Genomic DNA, 14,778 nt, shown 5'->3' with positions numbered 1-14,778 from the left:
GTTGCCAACAGGCAGGATATAAAATATGTGCTTTTAATAACCCCTTAGTGACACGATCACTTCCAGCACGGCTATTTTTTCAGCTTTAGCCAGCCTTTTGAAGGAAATCATTGATTGGCTTCAAGCATACCGTTTTTTGGTAATCAATACGGGATTGCTGTTACTTCTGATTCATTGTGGCGCATAATATATAACCAATTTCACAGATAATAACACACTAATACAGTGAACTGTTGTTGCCATAGGTACATGCAGTAATGTGAACAGCCTTTTCATTTATAGAAACTACGTGTCCCATAAATCCCGTGACGAGCGCTCAGATTAGTATATAGGTCTTTTGAGATGGCCCCCGGCAATGCCAGAATCGAGTTACTCAGTTCCGGTGAAGTTGCTGACAAACAGGTATGAGTCCACTAATCCCAAGATACGGCTGTATGCATAAACAGCAGCAGCCGCGCTATGTCTCCGCGAGTGCACTGGTATTTATAAATGATTGTTGCATCCGCAGGTGCAACATTTGTGGACACGCGGAATTCTTTGGAAAAAAGCCCCGAAAAGATACAAAAAGCGCTTTATAATCCTCGCTTTAAGCGCCACGTGAAGTAGACCACTAATGGCCATTAGGAATGAGATTCTCCTTCGCGCAATCTCATAAGTAAGTTCATGTTCTTTCGAGACATCTTTTACAACACTTTTTCATATTACCTGAAAGAAAAATGGGCTAAATAGGCACTTTATCCTTTTGCCAGATTTATTTTTTCAAAAATTGGATTAAGAGTGGATACATAGCCGAATTCGAGATTGGATCCTCTTCATGAGAGGTATGTCACAATCGTTTTCACCTTTAACAAGTCCAGCAGTTGATTCAGTAAACAGAGCTATAATGTAGCCCTCATTCCGTTTGTAGGTGGGATTGTCTGCATTTTTCTACGAATATGTTATGTTATGTTAAATGGGCTTATATAGCGCATGGCTGCCCCAGCAATGGGGCATCCCAGCGCTTGCGGACAACCAGACAGAAAGACGGGGCAGAGGGATAGAGCACAGAAAGCGGCCTAAGAATTGATCCCCTGAATGGAGGCAAACAGCCAGGTTTTAATAAATTTCCGGAAGTGCCAGTGGTTTTGAGTGGCGCGTGCCTCAATGGGGATAGAATTCCAGAGGGCCGGGGCGAGGGACCTAAAGGAACGGCCACCCACTCTGCTCTTGCGTACTCTGATGGTCCGGGCGAGGTGGAGATCAGCAGAACGTAGGGTTCGGGTGGGAACATAGGGTGTGCAGAGATCCTGTAGTATGTGAGGGCCCTGGCCGTGTAGAATTTTGTGGGCGAGGCAGAGGGTCTTAAATTCAATTCTCTGTTTCACCGGAAGCCAATGAAGCCGGCGAAGAAGGTGAGAAACGTGGCAGTGTTTGGGGAGGGCAAAAAGGGTCCGAGCCGCGGCGTTCTGGGCTCTCTGGAGTCTCTTGACCACTGACTTGTTGGCCCCCAACAGGAGCCCGTTGCAGTAGTCAAGGTGGGAGAGAACCAGGGACTGGACTATAACTTGGTGGGTGGGTGGCTCAAAGAAGCCCAGAATAGGTTTAATACAGCGTAGGCGCCCATAGCATGTGCCTGCAACCTTCTTAGCATGGAGCTCAAAGGACAAAGACTTATCCATTAAAACGCCCAAGTTCTTAACAGCCTCCTTAGGAATGGGGGGTGGGCCCATCGAAGGGGGCCACCACTGATGGTCCCACTTCTGAGAGTCACCTCCCAGCCAAAGTAGCTCCATTTTAGAGGAGTTGAGCTGGAGATAATTCTCCGCCATCCAGTTAGAGATGGCCAAGATGTCTTCCTGAAGTTTAGCCTGGTCAGGCGTGGTATCTTTGGGAAAAGTAAAAATAAGTTGCGTGTCGTCCGCGTAAGATATAATTTTGATCTTTCGTTCCCTGGCCAGAAGGGCCAGTGGGCGGACGTACACGTTGAACAATGCGGGGCTAAGGGCAGATCCCTGAGGGACGCCGCATTCCAAGGGGAACCTGCTGGATGAGTATGGTGGGGCGGGGATCTGGAAGGAACGGTCAGATAGAAAAGACGCGAACCAAGCCAGGGCTCCGTCTTTGACCCCGATCTCCCCGAGACGCTTAAGCAGCATCTCGTGAGAGACCGTGTCAAACGCCGCACTCAAATCCAGCAGGACCAGGGCAGAGGTGTTTCCTAGATCTTGTGCGGCCCTTAGTTGTTCCGAGACAGCACAACAGTGTACAGAACATTTTTGCCTGAGCCTGAAGATACCAAAAGAGGCTAAGTTTTCAGAAGATTCCAGGTACTTCTGTTGTAAATAAGTGGCAGTGCAATTTGAAAGGAAGAGAGGAATGCAGTGAAATAATAAAAACTTTATTGTTTTTCTGCATTTTGATACAGACAATTGACAAAGCCCTGATGAAAGTCCAGGAACTGGTTTCCTTGGACTAGAAACGCGTCTCCTTACATGGGCCTAACTCCTTAGTTTTTCATCCTGTTAGGTATGGCAATCGCCGCCACTTGGGCAGGTGCGGAGATTGTACCTGTCTATCAAAAGGGTTCACCTCTGCTCCCCACAAATTATAGGCCCATCAGCCTCATTGACATTAGTCAAAAAATATTTACACGAGTGCTGCTGGGCAACCCTATTGGAACTAGGGGTTCCAGTGTATCTGTGCCAACTTCTGAGGCAATAACACAAATAACACAAAGGGAATTTTGCACAAATTAGGTTTGGTAAACTCAGGGAACTCACTACACTCAACACTGTGGATAGAGGTGTCCGCCGGGGATGTGTCCTTGCCCGACCCTCTTTTGTCTATTTATAAGTGGGCTATTTGAAGTTTTAAATGCAGAGAAGGACATAGATGCACCCAAGTTGGCGAACCGCAAAATTCTGGCCATGATGTTTGCTGACAATACCCTGCTACTGTCAAAAACACCCATGGGTATACAGAGGGTTCTCAATAAGTTTGCTGTCTTCTGTAAGGAAGGGGGGCTTGAGATTAATTTACAGAAAACAACATCAGGAAAAAGTACCAAACCAAATCCATGTCAGGAAGGTAGACCCCTGGAGAGGGTGCCTGTCTTTGAGTATCTTGGCATCACGATCACAGAATAAATGGAATGGGGGACACACACTAAAAAAGCCAGCTTGAAGCTAGCCCAGACAACGGGGGGCCTGACAAAGGTATTCCAAAATTCTACTCACAAACCAGGCTAAAGGTGTTGCCTTATATGGGGCTGAAATCTGGGGACATTGTCACTTTGACAGTTTAAAAAAGCTGGAACACCTTTGCTAGGCAATTATTTGGCCTCCCACGTAGCTCTCCCCTCATACCGCTTCGATTCAACTTAGGGGTCAGATCAATAGCAGAAGAAGCTGCCCTTAGATCTCTTTTATTCTGGTGACGTTTGTGGGATACTCCACAACTGGCTGACTATGGGGATGAACTGAGAGAGGTATTGAGCATGTCAGGGGTGGGGAAATTACTATGGCTGGCTTTAATCTGGGACTTCTTTCTGACTATGAGAATGGGTAATCTGTGGGATAGTTCAGAAACAGCCTGTCCCACAGTGTCAAGGAAGGAATTGAAGGAGTGTTACTGGGAGAAAAATGTGGCCCCCCTCCAGGGAAGCCCCTCAATAGGTAAGCTTACCACTGTGTTTTTAGAAATCAAAGAACAGTACAGATTAGAGTCTGTACTGGATGATATTAGGCCGGCTGCTGCAAGGAAGCTATATTTGCAGTTTAGGCATGGGGTATTGCCATTGCATGCATTTACAAATAAATGGGCGGGCTCACAAACTTTGGGTTGCCCGGTCTGCAATAATGCAGATGAGACAGAATACCATGTGTTTTTCTTATGCCCAGGGTATGAGAAGGTGAGAAAATGGTGGCTGATTCAGTTATGTAGAAATGTGGGAACTAGACATTGTTTAGAGGCTTTTAGGATATTGAAATATGATGCACGCCTCCGTGTAGCATTTTCAGTAGCAGGCTTTTTATTTTCCATGTGGTGTACACGTAGAGCATTAGAGAAGCTGACCCCTACAGACTCTGGCTGATTTTTGTTATAATCTTTTTAAACAGACTTTGGATGTCTTTTTACTTGTATGTAATACTTATGAATTTTATGAGCTCATATTAATCATATTATTGATGTATTTCTTGTTTGCTGAATAGTGCAATAGTGCGTAGCACTGCCGACAAGCTGAATTATGGTCCACGGGCGTACGCTCCCACCCACAGGGGAATATTACCATGGGCATTATCGCCGCATTAGCGGGACTTTGTCCCGCTAATGCGGCGATAATTCTATCGCCCTATTACCTAGCTGTCGCTAACACCAGTTAGCTACAGCTTGTAGGCGATAGCGGGCATTTAGGGGCCCACTTTGCATGTCAGCGATAATTATCGCTAATAACATGCAAAGTGGGCGTGCCAAGATGTTAGCGACTGAAAACAGTCGCTAACATCTCTAACTCCTATTAACAACTTTTGGAAATATCCGCGGTAAGCGCGAATATCTCCAAAAGCTAACGCCTGCTAAAAGCAGTTCTTAACCATGTTATCCAATGGAAGGTGGATAACATGGCTAAGAGCATTGTCACGATAATGCATGAATATCGCTGATTTTTCAGTGATATTCATGCATTTCGCAGGATTTTTACCGCTTTTGAGATAAACCTTGATAATATCAAGGTATCTCAGCGGTAAAAATCCTCGGTGCTCGGCGATATTTTTTCCCGCTAACCAAGCAATAGCGATAATTATCGCTATTGCTTTGTAATATGCCCCACAGTTTTTAATTGACAGATTCAAGTACTCTACACAAAGTTACTATAATGGCTGCCTAGTGGGCCAGAGTATGGGCTTATCATGCCCGGTATTATAAATTAAATACATATTTCACATGCACTTTAATGAAGCTAGTGGGACAGGATTGAATGTAATGTGGACTCCCTGCACGCTACATTTATTTGCTATACATGCATTGCGTCTTGAAGAATGGATTTGCTTTTATTGATTTAATTATGAACTTAATGAAATGTATGTTATTGTGCATATACTTTTATGACCAAATTGGCCGAAATAAAAGTTTTATTGATGATGAATTTCGCATGTCTCAGTTTCCACCACTAATGTAGTGTAAACTCCCTCTATAGATTTTACAGTTCTCTTGTTAGTCTCTAATGCACACTCTTGTTTCAAAGAGCAGTTTTTCTTGGGGATAAACACTCAAGTAAGGCACATTATTCACTTGATATCAGTCATGGAAATTGCATGTATACAAGATGCCACTGGGGGTTTTGGGGTTTGTCAGAGAGCACTAATATTGCAGTCTGGAACCCGCAGAAGTGAATGATGCTTCCTTGCTTCTCCAACCAACCATTGACTGATGTCTTAGATAGAGGCAGTAGAAAGGGAAGAAATGGCAGCAAGGGATGATTAACGCTGCACTACCTAGCTATACACTGTTTTCAAAAATGCACACGGTCACTGTTGCCCACCTCCTTGGTCCACTGCCAATGAACCACAACACTATGATATACAAGGAAAAAGCACAGAAAGGCAACTCTATTCAGGGTGAAATGCGTTGGCTGCATTTTCTCACCGCCTTACGCCGTTTGTGGTTTGAAGCATCCATTAAAGGATCTGATAAAACATCACTGAAGAGTCCGGATAGATTCTCTTGCTTTGCATTTGTGTTTTTAATACTTGTGTTGCCTCTCTGTGCTTTTTCCTTTTATTAGATAAAAGCAGGCATAAACATTGGATATTGCCACTCTGTTTGGCACTGATCTCAACTGAAAAAAGGTGATAGCTAAATTTAAGCGCAAGGTTTTTATGTCATTATGCATCTTGTTACTGTGATTTTTAATACTGAATATGATATATATTTTAGTACATATCTGTTTCCAACTCACAAAGATCAGACAAAACTGTATTTCTAGAGCTGAATCACATATCATCTATGAAATACATTTCGAGGCCATTGGGGACTATTACAGCTTTCACACTACAATCAACTACCTTTTGCGTTATATAAACATACTCTGTGATCAGTGTCAGGTACATAAATTGTAATATAAGAATGGGGCATTAGTATTATAAAGTACACTTAACACCAAGCAATCACTTCCCCAACCTATGTTATTACCTTAATACAAACCAGCAGCAAAGAAAGATATTAAAACTTTGCGAAGAGACGAGGATCATTTTCACTCCATACATGGAAATAATAAAATGCAAAATGTACCAGTTCATCATTCTCAAGCGATGGTTCCTGAAATATTTTCTGTAAATAAAGTTCCGGCCTGATTTAGATCTTGATGGTCTTGCTTGCCGTCCCGCCGCGACGGCGGTCCCAAGTACACCGTCGAGCTGATGGTGTTCCGCCCACCATATTTAGATGTATACGCAATACTCAGAAGACTGCCCCGTCGGCGATCTTCTATGTTGATGAAACTCCTGCTGTCATGTCCTGGCAGAGGGGTAGCGCTGAGCAGATTTGGATGTTCCATCGGGTAGGCGGTGTCCTGTCGGCAGACTGCGGACGGGGGACGACCATGGTGATGAGAAGACAAGTAAGTGATATTTCCTTATTATGCAAATCACATATATGTTTTATATGTGTCCATATTGGCATGTAGGTTATGTGTAGTGACCCTATTTTATGCAGTCTGCACTGCACCTCACCAACATACACACACCATGCAATGTATAGCCGTATACACCACAAACACTTGTTTTTCGAGTCCATAAAAAAGGGGTGCCTGTCCGTCGCAGCCAAGGTACGCCAAGACAGGGGAGACCTGGATTAAGGGGAAGAGGAGGAAACCACTGCCTGAACCCTGAAAAAGAGTGTGTTTTCACCCCCTTTTGTCCCTTTCCACGGACTCAAAGGGAATTACCTTTGAAACAAGTCAGAACCAAATTTGGAGGGTGGGAATCCTGGCTGGAGTCCTGCCACCACCTCCCAAAGCCAATTCCGCTGTATTGGGAGGGAACAAAGTCCTGGCAGAGTAGGTGGGACCACGGTGGGCTTCTCATTCATTGCACGGCAACATCTGAATAGGGTGGGCGGACCGCCAGGTTGGTGGGCAGGAAGGCCACCGATAAAGCCCTCTCCGTTGCGGTCCCACCAACATCTAAATCAGGCCCTAAATCTGTTTCAGCTTTTCGTCGACTCTAAGAATATTAGTACTCTGCAAAAATCTGAAACTATGGTCCAAGGCCGCAGTTGCAGCAGTTATGTATCCGAGTGCTTAGTGAAGACGCTCTGACCACAATGAACAACTTAAACACTGTGGGGCATATTATCAAGGGCCATATTGCTGGTTTTTCGGCTTTAAAAGCTATAGAAGCAGCAAGATTTCCATAGCACTGTAAACAAGCTCACGCTAACCCTAATTAGTGCTTGTTTTCGCGCGATGTCTGACGTTTTTTTATCGCCCTGCATGCTATCGCTAATGACATGCAAAGTAGGCATTCCTGGGTAAAACAGCATGGGAGAACTCACTAACACAGCTTCGCGAGATTATCAAGCCAGCAGCAGACCCGCGAAGCGATGTTAACAATCGCGCTAAACCCCCTTTATCGCAGGAATTTATCTCCTGCAAATGTAAATCCAGTACTTGTATAGTGCACGAATCACCCCCGAAGGGGTCTCTCGGCGCTGGGGGCCGTTGGGAAGAATATGCGAGCTATTGCCCAGAGTCACATGGTGCTGAGCAGACCCCTGCCGGAGGAGCCGGGGATCGAACCGTGATCCCCAACATCCAGCATCAGTCGCCCTGGCCGCGGCGCCACAGCTCTCCCCTCCTTTACAGTTGAGTTAGCCATCTTTGTAACGGGAGGTGAATTGCAAGGCTGAGACCACAGAGGCGTATTAGCAAGGTTTCCCTTATCGGCCAAAAAATATTGCAACATTTCCTGCACTATTCCCGCTTTTTGCAGCTATCGGTGGATTTCCTATCGCCTTTGAGATAAGCGTTGATAATAATGCGCTAACTCGGCGAGGAAATCCAGCGATAGAATAAAACGTGCTCAGCGCGCTCTGCGATATTTATGGCAGTTTGTTGATAATATGCCCCCAAGACTTCAAAAATTCCACCACTACTTGCAAATCTCGTGAGAGTCCTGAGGACTCTTGGGATATGTAGTTTCCTAGAATTAAGTCATGTGTTTTATGTAGAGCATCCAGGCCAAAGATCATGATTGGTTTACAGTTTAGGATAGTTTTAAGTGTGTCATCCACCAATTTGAAATTCAGAAAATCTGACAGCATAGGGATTAGATTCTGATATTGAGGCTGCAATACTCGTTGAGGAAACCAAGGCTGTACAATGAGCTATATTACATTTATGATTGTGCTTATATAGGGCTTACTACTCATGACAAGGTGCTGATGATCTTAAGTCAAGTACATCCTCTATTTAATCAGATTTATTTGGTACATTTAATTTGTAAATCTGAGTGTACCTTTGGAATTCTAAGTGGTAAGCTCCAAGTTGCCTGAAGAATCATGCTACTGTGTTTGTAAACCCTATTTGAAAACCCTATTTCGCAATTTGTTACTGCTACATAAGGTTTAAACTGACACAATTTTCCAGTTATGGGAAATAAATAATGCATTGTGGGAGTTCTAATGTTGGTTCACTTTAACTGAGCCAACTGCACTAATCATCTGAAATAAATGATTCTTAAAAGGAAAGCATGTCAAAATGGAAGTTATGTATATGCTACATCCTGCAATAAAGCTCGTTTTAAATGCATGCAACCGCCTTACTGAAAAGAATAATCTTTATTGTGAGGCATCTTAGTGACTATCCAGGCCATTGGAATTTAGCTGCACAAGGGTCAAATTATGCCGCAAGAAAAGGCAAATTATGCAGCATTCTGTAACATATTTTGTGATATTATTGCTTTATCTAGTTTTCATTTTTAAACTTGTTAACACTGCCTGGGAATTAGTTGCATCTCATTGGTACCACTTTAACACCCAAATATAGCAAAAAGCTACCGAAAGGTAACCACTCATCCATTGCAAAGGGCCTTCCACTGCACTGCAACACATGCTGCTGCGTTTTAAGTAACTTTTAAACCATTTAAGCTAGAAACAATTTTGTTGTTAAAATCTGCAGATTATGCAGCAGATGATGGATAATGTGGCAAATGTGACAAATCTGCAATTTTCCGAAAATTGCTGCAGCCACACAATCGCTTAATTCCAGTGACCCTGTTAGTAACATATAGGTGTAGGAAAGTGGGTTTCTGTTGCAATAACCCCCCCACTTTTGTCAGACTACTGATGCACTTTCACTTGATGTGCCCTGAGTCCCTGCCAATCAGGTCCCCAGGGCCTGTGGTCTTTCCCCAAAACGAACTCAATTGGCATCTCTGGCCACAGGTCAGCCCCTGGAAAATGGGACCGCAGGTACCCAAGGCACTGTGACCAGGAAAGAACTCTAAGGGCTGCAGCACTTATTGTGCCACCCTTAGAGGCCTGGTACCTTTACACACAGACACTGTCTTTGCAGGCTGCGTGTTTTGCTGCAGAACAAAGTGAAAAGTCGACATGGGACACATTCCTGTGTGCCATGCCTACAACCCACTGCCCTGGCATAGATCAGTCACCCCTCTAGCTGGGTGCCCTTCTTCCAGTGGCAAGGGTACAGGTGCATGAGCCCTATACCACTAAAGTGTGTAAGTCCATCCTTAGACATTGTAAGTGCAGTTCTGCCATTAAAGAGTATATGGTGCTGGGAGCTTGTCATTACGAAGTCCACAGCACCATAATGGCTACACTGAAAACTGGTAAGTTTGGTATTAAACTTCTCACACATTAAACCCACACTGATGCCAGGGTGCGATTTAATGAAAAATTCACACAGACGGCATCTTAGAGATGCCCCCTGAATAACGACCAGCCTCTGGTAGGTTCCCTAATTGGTACACACCAGCCTGCCACCACAAGACATGTTTCTGGACCCCTAGGGTGTGAGCCTTCACTCCCTGAGCCCAGAAACAAAGCCTTTCCTGGGCGGAGGGGTTCACACCTCTCCCAGGCCAGGAACAACCATCTGTGGCAGGGGAGCTTCAAAGGCCTGGCAGCCTTTGTAATGTGACCCCCCCAGCCTCTCCTGCTAACAGGAGCAGGCCACTTCCTGTCTCCCCTCCTTTTCGGCAGGAAGACAGGCGGGAGAAACGAGCCAGCCCAGACGGTGTGTCCACCTCTGCCAACTCCACCCCTCAGGTGGGGGAGGCGGGGTTAAGCCCTCTCTTCAGTGCCAGCCATCTTGCAGATGGCAGGCACTCCCCCAATCAGGATTAAGGTTTGTGATCACTCCCCCACATGGGGTGAACACACCAAGTGTGTAGTCACCCCAAGGCTAGTAGCCCATTAGCTACTGACCTCAAGACCCCTAAAACACCCCTAAATACAGTATTTAGGAGGCAGCTTTGAACCTATAAGGCAGATACCCGCAACCTAAGAAGAAAAAGGACAAAAGAAGACTCCCAACAGAGGAGACTGCAGAGAACAACTGACTTGGCCCCAGCCCTACCGGCCCATCTGCAGTTTCCGGAGATCCTGCGCCAAAATCATCTTGTCCTGCAGCCAGCGACCTCCAAAACCCCTGAGAGGACTGACTGCCTTCAACAAAGACCGTGAACAGCAGCCCTGTTCAAAAGAAACTCCAAAAACAGACTCTCAGCCTGCTGAGGACAAAGAAACCCGACGCCTGGAACTACCTCTGCACCCGTCGCCTACTGCCCGAGTTCGAATGGGGTCCTAGTGAGGTCCCCCAATGCTCCAAAGTCTGAGTCCACCATGGGCTGACCACTCCAGGACTCCCGACGTCGTCTGCAGCCTCTGAACGGAGACTCCCCAACCACAAGTGGCCCGATAAGGTGAAATCCGACCTCAAAAGACACCCCTGCATCCAGCCGCCCTGCACTTTGGAGAAAGTGAACCAGAGGTGCACCTACGTCCCTCAACCCTCCAACTTACCTGACCAGCTGTTGGTTCCTCCTGGAAGTTTTCCTGGGCCGAGCCTGCAGCTAAAAAACAAAAACAAAAATCTCCGTTGAAAACAACAGGGCACCCGATGCCAAAACAGCACTCTGCACCTGGCCACCCCAGTGCCGCTGAGGATGCACCTTTTATGCTGGCTTGTTTTCCCATTTGCCCTGAGCTAAAGTCCAGGAGCTTTGCTCCCACAGCCAAGTGCCCTGCTCGTCAGCAGCCACCAACTGGAGGCCCCCTGCATCCCATGGATAACATTGGGTCTCAGCACTCTGCACACGGCCTACTTAGTGCGGCTGAGGGTATAACGAGAGTGCATCACTGACTGGCAGCGCTGTGGCGGACGGTGGGGTCCAACACCAGAACCCCACCGTCTGCCACAGTGCTGCCGCCTTCTGCATATCGAGCTATTATGCTCCCAATCCAGACGACTTTCCACGCTGGAAACTGCAGTACCGATTCCTCCATTGTTCATGGTATCTGCTGATCCGTTGAATTGCCTGATGCGATACGCAATTGCGTTAAAAGGCAGTGTAATATTTAAAGCCAACAATGACTATATTTTTGTCCTGATGATGATGCCCCTCATTTAACCGCTTGTGGCCGCCATAAGTGTGGCAGGGTATGCTCAGACGTGAGTCCCTTGCTCACTTTGCCACTGGATTCAAGCAAACCGGGCTGAAGACGGCTGGAATGCCAGAAACCGGTCCTCAGAAGCTTGTTTCCGGTCCAGGGAAGGCATGGCTTGGCAGTTCGGGCTGGACTGTTCCCATGAGGCACAGGGTCAGACTGATTTGCATATAGCCATGTCTGAACTGGGGTGGCAGAGTGGGCTAAAGAACGGTGATGGATCAAACCCAGATCTTTTGACTGGGTGTGAGTATTTGATTAGTTCTGATGCTCCGTCCATCACCACCCTCTTTTGTACCGATTTTGGCTGCCATAAGTGTGGCAGGGTATGCTCAGACGTGAGTGCCTTGCTCACTTTGCCACTGGATTCAAGCAAGCCGGGCTGAAGACGGCTGGAATGCCAGAAACCGGTCCTCGGAAGCTTGTTTCCGGTCCAGGGAAGGCATGGCTTGGCAGTTCGGGCTGGACTGTTCCCATGAGGCACAGGGTCAGACTGATTTGCATATAGCCATGTCTGAACTGGGGTGGCAGAGTGGGCTAAAGAACGGTGATGGATCAAACCCAGATCTTTTGACTGGGTGTGAGTATTTGATTGGTTCTGATGCTCCGTCCATCACCACCCTCTTTTGTACCGCTTTTGGCCGCCATAAGTGTGGCAGGGTATGCTCAGACGTGAGTCCCTTGCTCACTTTGCCACTGGATTCAAGCGAGCCGGGCTGAAGACGGCTGGAATGCCAGAAACCGGTCCTCGGAAGCTTGTTTCCGGTCCAGGGAAGGCATGGCTTGGCAGTTCGGACTGGACTGTTCCCATGAGGCACAGGGTCAGACTGATTTGCATATAGCCGGGTCTGAACTGGGGTGGCAGAGTCGGCTAAAGAACGGTGATGGATCAAACCCAGATCTTTTGACAGGGTCTGAGTATTTGATTGGTTCTGATGCTCCGTCCATCACCACCCTCTTTTGTACCGCTTTTGGCCTCCATAAGTGTGGCAGGGTATGCTCAGACGTGAGTCCCTTGCTCACTTTGCCACTGGATTCAAGCAAGCCGGGCTGAAGACGGCTGGAATGCCAGAAACCGGTCCTCGGAAGCTTGTTTCCGGTCCAGGGAAGGCATGGCTTGGCAGTTCGGGCTGGACTGTTCCCATGAGGCACAGGGTCAGACTGATTTGCATATAGCCATGTCTGAACTGGGGTGGCAGAGTGGGCTAAAGAACGGTGATGGGTCAAACCCAGATCTTTTGACTGGGTGTGAGTATTTGATTGGTTCTGATGCTCCGTCCATCACCACCCTCTTTTGTACCGCTTTTGGCCACCATAAGTGTGGCAGGGTATGCTCAGACGTGAGTCCCTTGCTCACTTTGCCACTGGATTCAAGCAAGCCGGGCTGAAGACGGCTGGAATGCCAGAAAGCGGTCCTCGGAAGCTTGTTTCCGGTCCAGGGAAGGCAGGGCTTGGCAGTTCGGGCTGGACTGTTCCCATGAGGCATAGGGTCAGACTGATTTGCATATAGCCATGTCTGAACTGGGGTGGCAGAGTGGGCTAAAGAACGGTGATGGATCAAACTCAGATCTTTTGACTGGGTGTGAGTATTTGATTGGTTCTGATGCTCCGTCCATCACCACCCTCTTTTGTACCGCTTTTGGCCGCCATAAGTGTGGCAGGGTATGCTCAGACGTGAGTCCCTTGCTCACTTTGCCACTGGATTCAAGCAAGCCGGGCTGAAGACGGCTGGAATGCCAGAAACCGGTCCTCGGAAGCTTGTTTCCGGTCCAGGGAAGGCATGGCTTGGCAGTTTGGGCTGGACTGTTCCCATGAGGCACAGGGTCAGACTGATTTGCATATAGCCATGTCTGAACTGGGGTGGCAGAGTGGGCTAAAGAACGGTGATGGATCAAACCCAGATCTTTTGACTGGGTGTGAGTATTTGATTGGTTCTGATGCTCCGTCCATCACCACCCTCTTTTGTACCCCCTCATTTAACTTAGGCATCGAAACGTCGTCGACCAAAAAACCCCGTATGCAATATGACATTTAAAATATTGTGAAATGCAATGGTGTGGTTATAACAATCTCTGTCTGTAACACTGACTACAAGTACACAGACATATTTTTGCTTTTCTACTTTTACCATTCTGTTCGTTGTTTTGTCTGAATGTTGTGGGTCACGGCTGTGCCCACTTGTTATTAATGTGTTCATTCAGTTTTTATTAAGAAAATTGTTAAATAAATTCCTTGTCCGGCTGGACAAAAGACATAACACTTATCAGTTGTGTGATTATCAGCTCAGTATACCATTGTGTCCACGAGTAGGGACCACTGTTTTTTGTAACATGATACTGCCCGAAGTCCCTATGGCATACCTTTTGGGTTCCCTTGTCTTTCTTAAACATATTTAGCGCAACCGCCTAGATAATTATGGCATATGACACTGAAGAGTTAGTTTTATCTTCTTATACTATAGCATATTACGTCTGGTGAGGCTGCTTTATCAAATCCCTTTCCCACTCACTTATTGAGAGCTTATGTTTTATTCTTCCATTTTTTGAAGAATGTGTTTTGCTGGTCAGGTACCTGTTGAGCATAAATTATTACTTAGGTAGCCTGATACAATTGCTCACACAAGCCTGTTGCTATTTGATTTTAGTATTGAAAGGTTTGAGCCCAGACTTGACAGCCACATCAAAATACAAGCTCTTTAGAAAATTTCTTGAAAACTGAGCTCTTCAAACTTGCCTACGGCTAAACTCTGCACAGGAAAAGGGGTCACAGTTGAAGAGCAGCTGAGGCTCCTTCTCCCTGATCCTCACTCATCCAGGGAGTGCAGACTGCTATGATTGCATCCTCATGTCTCTGAAGTAACCAGAAGAAGAAACATATGACCTCATTTACAAGGTTTTTTTGGCGGAGGGCAACGCTGCAAGCCTTCCTGCTGCGCTGCCTTATCTATAAGATACTGCAGATTTCTTTCCCTTTCACCTTAGCTGGCGCACGATGGGCTACCATGTGCCAACGCTGATACCCTTATGCCATGGTGCAAGGTTGTAGCAAGGATGATTGTTTTTGTACAGGAAGGAGATCTTTCCTGCACAAAAACAATCGTAAGAGGGTTTT

The 14,778-nt window shown here is 46.4% G+C and overlaps 1 long non-coding RNA gene across 1 annotated transcript in view; it reads left to right on the top strand.

Moving 5' to 3' along the window:
- Positions 1-528: 528 nt before the first annotated feature.
- The window catches only part of LOC144824476 (uncharacterized), a 311,586-nt gene continuing 297,336 nt past the window's right edge, over positions 529-14,778 (top strand). The window contains exons 1-2 of the long non-coding RNA XR_013608967.1: positions 529-655; positions 750-821. This is a non-coding gene — a long non-coding RNA (uncharacterized LOC144824476). The remainder of the gene's footprint in view (positions 656-749; positions 822-14,778) is intronic.

This window comes from Lissotriton helveticus, chromosome 3_1 (genome assembly GCF_964261635.1).
Source record: "Lissotriton helveticus chromosome 3_1, aLisHel1.1, whole genome shotgun sequence".
Taxonomy (NCBI): Eukaryota; Metazoa; Chordata; class Amphibia; order Caudata; family Salamandridae; genus Lissotriton; species Lissotriton helveticus.
Note: the sequence above shows the minus strand (reverse complement) of the source record. Positions and strands in the feature narration are given on the sequence as shown.